Source organism: Mastomys coucha, unplaced genomic scaffold (genome assembly GCF_008632895.1).
Source record: "Mastomys coucha isolate ucsf_1 unplaced genomic scaffold, UCSF_Mcou_1 pScaffold6, whole genome shotgun sequence".
NCBI classification, from domain to species: domain Eukaryota; kingdom Metazoa; phylum Chordata; class Mammalia; order Rodentia; family Muridae; genus Mastomys; species Mastomys coucha.
In genome coordinates, this window is record NW_022196912.1 from 75,329,412 (window position 1) to 75,339,802 (window position 10,391).

Consider the following 10,391-nt stretch of genomic DNA (forward strand, 5'->3'; position numbering starts at 1 on the left):
TTCCACCAGCAACAGAGGAGTGTCCCCCTTGCCATCTTTACCAGCATGAGCTATCACTTGAGATTATTTCTTTGGAATTCTGATGGGTATAAAATGGAATAGAAAGATTATATTTAATAAAATCAAACTCTTTTCTGTTCTCATCAAGAACACTATTAAATGAAATGAGTTTCTTCCTTCCTTTATACTTGCCTTCTTATCTTCCTTTCTTCTTTCTTTTCTTTCATCTTATACATCTATCCCTCCTTCCCTCTCTTCCTTCTGTCCTTCCTCTCTCTCCCATTGTACTTTGAAGATAAAGGACAAATCTCTGAGGCAATAAAAGATGAGTGACTCCTAGTGTGGCATATTGCCTTACTTTTTCCTAAGGAGCATGGTTTCATATATTGTTTCTATTGACTCAATGTAATGAAAAGGAGAAATAATGTCTGAACTTTTAATAGAAATTTTCTCTTAAAATACTTATATGATTTTCTTTGTTATATAAGATAAATATGTAACTGTCATAGTTATATGACAGTTGGAAAAATATTCAAAATTCTAATAACATGGAAAGCTCTTACCTTAATCAGGTACCTGCTACTAGTGAAAGTCATGTCACAGCCCAGTTGTTGCCCTGCCTTAAAATTTCTTCAGACTGTTAACCAGCTCAACACTTGCAAACTGAATCTCAAAACAAATTCAGGGCATGGGCAAAGCAGGTAGAAATTATTTGACTGAACTTAACACATTTTGCTTTTAGTCCAATTTCCAACAAAATTTCTAATTCCCTGTTAGAAAGATTCTAAAAAGAGTCCTTACAATGCACATCTCATGACAGTGTGGTCCTCTGAACTTTCAACAAGACCACCCATTGAGCTCCTTGGAAAAAATTTACATATCCCCTGAGATATTGTTAGGCTGTACATACTTGTAGTCTGGACTGTTTTGTCTGCTTCATAGGTAAGTGTGTTCTTAGTTTCAACCAATCAGATGTGAGAGTTTATGGTGACTTCTGGAATAGCTTTATACCTCTTATGGGCATATATATTTCTTTCACACGATAGTGTCCAGACTTAATGCCCAGAACTGCTTCAATGTGCTTGAAACCATGATGATCACTACACACAAAGCAAAAGCTGAAGACATATAATTAAAAAGAGAGAGAGAGATAGAGAGAGATGGAGCAATAGAGAGCTAGAGAGAAAGAGAGAGGGGAGCAATGAAAGTGATAAAGGGAGGAAGAAAGAGAGAGAGAGAAAGGGGTATGTAGGCAATCAGGCAATAGAGATGGAGGAAAAGAAGGAAGATAGATCTTTGAAGATGTCTTTAAATTATTTCTGGATTAACCATAGAAGCTGCCAGATATCATTTGCTATTTTACAAATAGCCTTCTTAAATATATTAGAGTTCGTGTTTTTGTCTCTTTTAGTGGAAAAAAAATGTTGAGAGATAGCTGTTATCTTCCTTCCACTCAGAAAATAAAAATGCAATCAATCTGTGGCCATAAGAAAGATTCTTCATATGTTATCCTTTAAACAGTATGAACTTCATTCCATCAGAAAATTCCTAAGGGTGGCAAATGGTAGCAGATTTCGACCTAAACAAGGTTTATTCAGCTCTGAGGGACTGATTAAATCCTTAAATTCCTTATGATTAGAGTCAGGGCTATTTTGAAACTGTGGACTGGAACTGAATCTGTAGTAATCAAGGGATGCCAGTTTTCAAAATGATTAAGTTTAGATGCAGAGAAACAAGAAATGTCCATGGAGTAACTGAATCAGCAGATGGAATCCACATAATTAGGTGTTTCAAATGTGGACTGCATGTCCTAAGTTGCTTAGGTTATAATAGAGGATGTTACAATAACAAAATTTCCCTTATTGACATCAACACAGACATACTCAATAAATTTCTTGCAAACTGAATCTAAGAACACATCAAAAGCATCATTCACCACAATCAAGTAGGCATCATCCCAGGATGTAGGGGTGTTCAATATATGATAACCCATCAACACAATCCACTATATAAACAAACTCAGAAAAAAAATCACATGATTATCTCATTAGGTGCTGAAAAAGCCTTCAACAATATCCAATACCCCTTTCATGTTAAAAGTATTGAAGAGATCAGGGATTCAAGAAACATACCTAAAAATAATAAAAGCAATATACAGCAAGCCAATAGTCAACATAAAATTAAGTGGAGGAAAACTTGAGGCAATCTCCCTAAAATTAGGGACAAGGCTGCCCACTCTCTCCTTATCTATTTAATACAATACTTGAAATTCCAGCTAGAGTAATAAGACAACAAAAGGAGACTGAGGTGATACAAATTGGAAAGGAAGAAATCAAGGTATCACTGTTCACTGGCAATATGATAGTATACATAAGCAACCCCCAAAATTCTACCAGAGAACTCTTACAGCTGATAAACACTTTTAGCAAAGTGGCTTAGTATAAAATTAACTCAAAGAAATCAGTAGCTCTCCTTTATGCCAATGATAAATGGGCTAAGAAAGGAATTAGGGAAGCAACACCCTTCAGAATGGGTACAAATAATATAAAATATTTAGTATAATCCTGATAAAGCAAGTGAAAGATCTGTATGACAAAATTTCAAGTTCCTGAAGAAAGAAATTTAAGAAGATACGGCCACAAGAAGGAAAAATCTTTCATGCTCATAGATACATAGAATTAATATAGTGAAAATGCTCGTTTTATCAAAAGTAATCTACAGATTCAATGCAATTCCCATCAAAATCCCAACACAATTTTTTTATAAACCTTTAAGAAACAATTTTCATTATCAGGGAAAACCAAAATACCCAGTATAGACAAAACAATATTGAACAATAAAAGAACTTTGAAAGGAATCACCATCCCAGACCTTAAACTGCACTACAGAGAAATTAGTGATAAAAACTGAATGGTGTTTGTACAGAGACAGACAGGTTGATCAGTGGAATTGAATGAAAGATATAGAAATAAACATACAGACCTATGGACACCTGATTTTTGACAAGCCCAAAGCATACAATGTAAAAATGAAAGCATCTTCAACAAATGGTGCTGGTGTAACTGGATGTCTGCATGTAGAAGAATGCAAACAGATACATATTTATTACCTTGCACAAGTTCAAGAACAAGTAAATCAAGGACCTCAACATAAAGCTGGATACACTGAATCTAATGGAAGAGAATTTGGGAAATAGCCTTGAAAGCATTGGCATAGGAAACAATTTTCTGAATAGAACACTAATGGCTCACTCTCTAAGATCAACAATTGATAATTGAGAACTTATGAAACTGAAGGACACTGTGAATAGGACAAAACAGCAGTCTACATATTGATAGAAGATCTTCACTAACCCTATGCTCTACCAAGGGATAATATCCAAAATATATAAAGAATTTCAGAAATTAGACTCCAAAAATAAACCCAAATAACCAAATTAAAAATGGGGTACAGTGCTAAACAGAATTCTCAACAGAAGAATCTCAAATGTCTGTGAAACACCTAAAGAAATGTTCAATATCCTTAGTCATCAGGGAAATGCAAATCAAAATAACCTTGAGATTCCACATTACACCAATCAGAATGGCTAAGAGCAAAATCTCAAGTTAATAGCAGATGCTGGCGAGGATGTGGAAAAAAAGGAGCACTCCTCCATTGCTGGTGGGATAGTAAAGTTGTACATCTACTCTGGAAATCAATCTATTGGCTCCTCAAGCAATGTCATAGGAAGAATAACAGTGTGAACTAACCTAGACCCCTGGGAACTCCCAGAAACTGGAAGGAACTCTGTCCATCAACAGAAGAATGGACACAGAAAATGTGGCTCATTTATACAATGGAATTTCATTCAGTTACTAAAAACAAGGATATCCTAAATTTTTCAAGAAAATGGATTTAACCAGAATATATTATCCTGAGTGAGGTAACCCAGAGCCAAAAGGACATTCATGGAATGTAGTCACTGATAAGTGGATATTAGCTAAAAAAATAGAGAATACCCACTATACACTACACAGAACCACCACCACCCCCCAAAAAAGTATAAAAAGGAAGACACAAGTGAGGATGCTTGAATCTCTCTTAGAAGGGGGAACAAAACAGTCATGAGAAGAAGAAAGAAGAAGGGTCTTGGGTGGGAGGGAAGGGGGGCAAATAGGGGGACAGGAACAGGTATAGGGAAGACAGGATAGAGTACCAGAGGGCCAGGAGAATGAATGGATATATGGAGCTGCTGGGGTTGGGGTTGTGGAAATCTCCAGGAACTCCCTGAAATCCAGAATGGGAGACATTCCTAGGAGTTAAGGAATGTGGCTGAAATTCCAAACGAGTTAAAATTCTCAACAGTGGGAATAGGGAACCTGAAGAAACCACTTCCATTAGTCAGAACCCCCAGTGGAGGCATAAGGACATCAACTCACCTACAAAACTTTCAACCCCTATCTAAAAGAAATGCATGGTCAAAGATGGAACAGAGACTGAATTGATGGCTGACCAAGAACCAATTTAAATTGATACTCATCTCATGGACAAACACAATCCCTTACACTATTAGCGATGCTATGTTTTGCTTACAGACAAGAGCCTAACATGACTGATATCTGAGAGGCTCTACCAAGTAGCTGAATAAGACAGATGCAGACAGCAACATCCAAACATTGGACAGAGGTTGGGGATCCCTATGGAAGAATTAGGGGAAATACTGAAGGCCTTGAAGGTGATGGTAATGCCACAGGAAGACCAACAGAGTCAACTAATTACAAAGACTGTGATACCAACCAAAGTGCATACTTGTGCTAATCAGAGGCCCTGGCACATTTTCTGCTTCAGTGGGAGAGGGTGCACCTAATCCTGAGGAGACTTGATGCACCAGGGTGGAGGACACATTCTTAGTGACTAAAGGAAGTTAGGATGAGGGAGCAATCGTGGGAGGGCAGATCTGAAGGGGGCATTTGAACTGTAAATACATAAATAAATTCTTAAAATGTCATCACCAGTCTCATCATGAAAAAGGAGGAGGAGGAGGAGGAGGGGGAGAGGAGGAAGAGGAGGAAGAGAAAGAAGAAGAAGAAGGAGGAGGAGGAGGAGGAGAAGGAGAAGAAGGAAGAAGAAGAAGTCCTTAAGATCTGGAACTAGCTTCTGGTTTAGGATAGGGACATGTGTCTACTTTCAGCTCTAGGATCCATCTGCTGCAGACTCTATGTAGGACCTCTCTGTGCTATTTCACTCCCTGAGAATTTTGTTGGTTCTGAAGTATTAAGGCCATTTTCCTTGGTATGTACTATCCACTCTGGCTCTTTCATTCTCTTTGCTTCCTCTTCTTCAGGATTTCCTGACCCTGGGGGTAGAGGCAGCATTTGATGGAGACATCCCTTTTAGGACTTAGTGTTCCTTGGTGTCATACTTTGCATATTGTTTAACTGTAGTTCTTTGTATTCATTACTTCAGGAGAAAACTTTGTTGATGATGGCTGAGCAAGACAATGATCTGTGAGTATAGCAAAATGTCATTAGAAATCATTTTACTGCTACATTATTTTTAATTGAAAAATTGTCTTTGGTTTTCCCCTAGGCCCATGGGCTATCTAGGATCAGTTTCTTGGTTACCCACGCAGCAACATGAATGGGTTCCATCCAATAGAATGGGCCTTAAAATAAATCAGATTTTGTTTGGTTATTCCTACAAGATTTGAGCCGCAAATGCTATAGCATATCTTGCTGACAGGGCACCATTAAAGATAGAAGGGTTTGTAGCTGGGCTTGTGTTCCTTTAGCAGTATGCAGAGTACATTCTAATACAAGGGCACTAGTGGAAAATGTTGAGGGCTCTATGTAGTTTCAAGTTCGATTTTTCCATGTACAATGAGTAGTGTAGGGTTATTGTCAGTAATAAGGCCTTGCCATCAGTTAGTGGAAATCAACTTATAATGTTTGCAAGAGCCTGGGCTATTTGAAAGTTGTCACGTAGATCCATTGGCTAATAACTCAATTAGATGTAATCTATTTCTGGTATTGAAACTTCATTTGGTGATGAGAGACGTCTAGTGTAGTACTCTATTTCTACATTATTTGGTTTACATGGTTTTCATATAAGTATATTATTTGGAAAGTTCTGTATTAAGCTTCCATACATTCCCTCTAATGGCCTATAATTTTAGATATTACTCCCTATATTCCCACTCTTGCTTTCTTCTTCCCTCCTGATCCAATTCCCATTTGACCCTCTCTTCCGGATTTCCTGCCATCATCTGTCCATAGATTTCTATTTCATTTCCCATTTCTAGATAGATCTATCCCTTCCCTGCCTACTTCCTTACTCTATGCCTCACCTGGGTTCTAAGTATTGTAATTCGCTTGCCTTTAGCTTACCAGATAAGATCCACATATTAGCAAATACATACCATATTTTTCTTAGTCTAAGTTGCCACATCCAAAGTAATTTTTTTCTACTTCTACACCTTTACCTGTGAGTTTCTATAATTTATTTTTTCAAATGCCAAGTAATATTTCATTATGTAAATACTCTACATTTTCATTATTTATTCATCTGCTGAGGGACATCTAAGTTATTTTCAGTTTCTAAATATTATGAATAGAGCAGCACCAACATGGTTGATCAAGTGTCTTTGTGGTGGGATGAAATATCTTCTTGGTATATTTGTATAGGTGTGTGTGTGTGTGTGTGTGTGTGTGTGTGTATGCTCAAGACTAATAAAGCTTGATGTAGATTAATTTCCATCTTCACTGATTTTTATAGTACCTGTGGGAGTTTGCAGTCCCATCAGCAATGTATGAGTGTTTTCCCAACTTCATACTTCTCCTTCAGGAGTCGCAATTTTTTCATTGATCTTGGCTATTCTGACTGGAGTAGGATGAGCTCTGAGAATAGTTTGGATTTGCATTTCTCTGATGAATATGGATGCTGAATATTTTTTAAGTGCTTCTCTGCTATTTGTCTTTTCTTTTTGAGAATTAGCCCACTTTTGAATTTGGGTTATTTGTTCCTTGATGTCCAGGTTTTTAGTTATCTATTTATTTTGGATATTAGCCCTCTTTCATATGCATAGTTGGTAAAACACTTTTCCTATCCTGTAGGTTATCATTCTGGCCTAATGATGTTGTCCTTTGATGTGCAGAAGCATTTTAGTTTCCTGAGGTACCATTTATTAATCATTGTGATCTTAGTGCATAAGCTAATGTTATTGTGTTTAGAAAGTCTTTTCCTGTGCAAATGAGTTCAGGGGCCTTTTTATTCTACCAGATGGTCTTATTTTGAGTTCTTTAATCCATTTGCAGGTGAGTATTATAAACATGATAAGTATGAATATATTTGCATTCTTCTACATACAGCCATTCTGCTTGACCAGCACCATTTTCTCAAGATGCTGTCTTTTCTCCCAGTGTGGATTTATGGCTTCTTTATCAATAATCAGGTATTTGTAGATGTAGATACATTTTTTTTAACCTTCAATTCTATTCCATCTATCAAGTGGCTGTTTCTGTACCAATGTCATGCTATTTTTATTGCTATAGGACTTGTCTTTGTTAGGGTTTCAGTGTTGTGAAGAGACAACATGACCAAGGCAACTCTCAAAAAGGACATTTAATTGGGCTGGCTTACAGTTTCAGTGTAGTCCATTATTGTCATGGCACAGATCATGGCAGCATCAGGCAGACATGCTGCTTGAGAAGGAGCTGAGAGTTCTATATCTTGACCTGAAGTCAGTCAGGAGGAAACTCCCTTCTCCCAGCAGCAGGAGGAGGCGTTCTTCAAAACTGGGCAGAACTTGAGCCTAGGATGTAAAAGCCCATTCCCACAGTGGCATACTTTCTTCAACAAGGCCACACCTTCTCCACCAAGGTCATACCTCATAAAAGGGCCACTTCCCGTGGGTCAAACATTTAAACACATGATTCTATGGGGGCCAAACCTATTCAAATCACCACAGGACTGTAGGATTGGGAATGCTGATAGTTGCAGACGTTCTTTGGTAATTTAGCATTGCTTTAGATATTCTGGGTTTGGGGATTTTTATAAGAAGCTAAATATAGTTGTTTCAAGATCTATAAAAAGTTGTGTCGAAATGTTGATGGGGGTTGCATTGACTTTATACAGATTTCAGTAAAATTGCTATTTTTACTATATTTATTCTACTAATCCCTGAGCATGGAAGCTCTTTTCATATTTTAATATCTTCTTAAATTTCTTTGTTCAGATCCCTAAAATTATTATCATGCATGTCTTTTACTTGCTCAGTTAGAGTTAATCCAAGACATTTTTTTTTTTAACTTTTTATTGGTTCTTTGTGAATTTTAACCAAATCCATTCCCATTTCCCTCTATCACTGCAACCTGTGCCCCAAAAGAGGAAAGAAAACCAAATCTGAGTTTGGAAATTGTAGTGTGTCACAGTGTGTCTCACAGTATATCCTTTTGTCCACATTTATTTGCTTGCAAATGTTCTTTGCAATAATGCCAAGGATCAGCCTCAACTTGGAGATGGGTTATGAGGAAGGGGTTTTAGAGAATAGTGAAACAAAAGACTCAAAGTCAAACCATAAGGTTACAATATGATAGCCTATGTTCTGCTTAAGACAATTTTCCAGACTTCTCAATCTCAAGACATCTTTTTAAATGGAATTCTTTAATTTTATATTTATTTATTTTGACTTAGAAAATTCCATTTATTGATTCTCAAATTCAACACAAAACTTTGTGCACAAGTTTTATAGGCCCTTGGCTTTGCGGCCACAGCAGTGTTTACTGAAGTCAGCTTGCTTCTTTCTTTGATTTTGCTTTCTGAGATGCTAAGTGGACATCTCTTGCTCTCTTCCTCCATAGTCTCTCAGCATTGGTGATCATCATCAGATGCAGGGGGAAAAAGCCAGACAGACCTAGAAATTTCTCCATAAGTTGAGAGAGGTGAGTCCCACAGCCAATCCAATACCAGATTCAGTCCAGGTTGAGGGAAATTAGTTTTTCTCCATGACTGTTGGGTAGTTGATCATAGGAGCCAACCAACTGCTCCACAAATTGGCCATCCCTGGGATGCTTGTTGTAAGCACCCACTATGTGGTAAAAAGAGTAGTTTGTGCAGCCACCCAAAGCAAGACGTATGGTTAGGTGGCCTCTGTGGTAAGCTTCGCAGAAAACGGTTGTGAGGTGGACTATGGTGCTTCAGCAAGCCATTCTTTGGCTGTCCTACACTACATTTTTTAGATGTTTTCTTTATTTACATAAAGAAAATTTTATCCCCTCTGAAAACCCTCCCTATCCCATCTTCCTTCTCCCTGCTCACTAACCCACCTGCTCTCACTTCCCTGTCCTGGCATTCCCCTAAACTGGGGCATCAAGCCTTCAGGAGACCAAGGGCCTTTCCTCAAATTGATGTGTCATAAGGTCATCCCCATGAACATTCCAAATCAATTCTTTATAGGGTTAGAAAGAGCAATTTCCAAGTTCATCTGGAATAACAAAAAACCCAGGATAGCAAAAACTATTCTTAACAATAAAAGAACTTCCAGGGGAATCACCATCCCTGACCTCAAGCTGTATTACAGACCAATTGTAATAAAAACTGGATGGTATTAGTATAGTGAAAGGCAGGTAGATAAATGGAACAGGATTGAAGACCCACATACCTATGGTCACTTGATCTTTGACAAAGAAGCCAAAATCACCCAGTGGAAAAAATAAAGCTTTTTCTACAAATGGTGATGGCTCAACTGGTGGTTAGCATGTAGAAGAATGCAAATCGATCCACTCCTATCTCCTTGTACAAAGCTCAAGTCCAAGTGGATGAGGACCTCCACATAAAACCAGATACACTGAAACTAATAGAAAAGAAAGTGGTGAAGAGCCTCGAGCACATGGTCACAGAGAAAAATTTCTTGAACATAACACCAATGGCTTATGTTCTAAGATCAAGAATTAACAAATGGGATCTCATAAAATTGCAAAGCTTCTGTAAGGAAAAGGACAAAATGGCAACCAAAAGATTTGGAAAAATTCTTTACCAATCCTACATCCCATAGAGGACTAATATCCAATATATACAAAGAACTCAAGAAGTTAGACTCCAGAGAATCAATTAACCTTATTAAAAATGGGGTACAGAGCTAAACAAAGAATTCTCAACTGAGGAATACCAAATGGCTGAGAAGCACCTAAAGAAATGTTTAACATCCTTAATCATCAGGGAGATGCAAATCAAAACAATCCTGAGATTCCACCTGATACCAGTCAGAATTGCTAAGATCAAAAACTCAGGTAACATTTTTAATAGCTGAGTAGTACTCCATTGTGTAGATGTACCACAATTCTGTAGCCATTCCTCTGTTGAGGGACATCTGGGTTGCTTCCAGGTTCTGGCTATTATAAATAAGGCTGCTATGA

General features: G+C 37.6%; 1 pseudogene; it reads right to left on the bottom strand.

Moving 5' to 3' along the window:
• Positions 1-8,765: 8,765 nt before the first annotated feature.
• LOC116081033 overlaps positions 8,766-10,391 on the bottom strand; it is a 5,467-nt pseudogene continuing 3,841 nt past the window's right edge.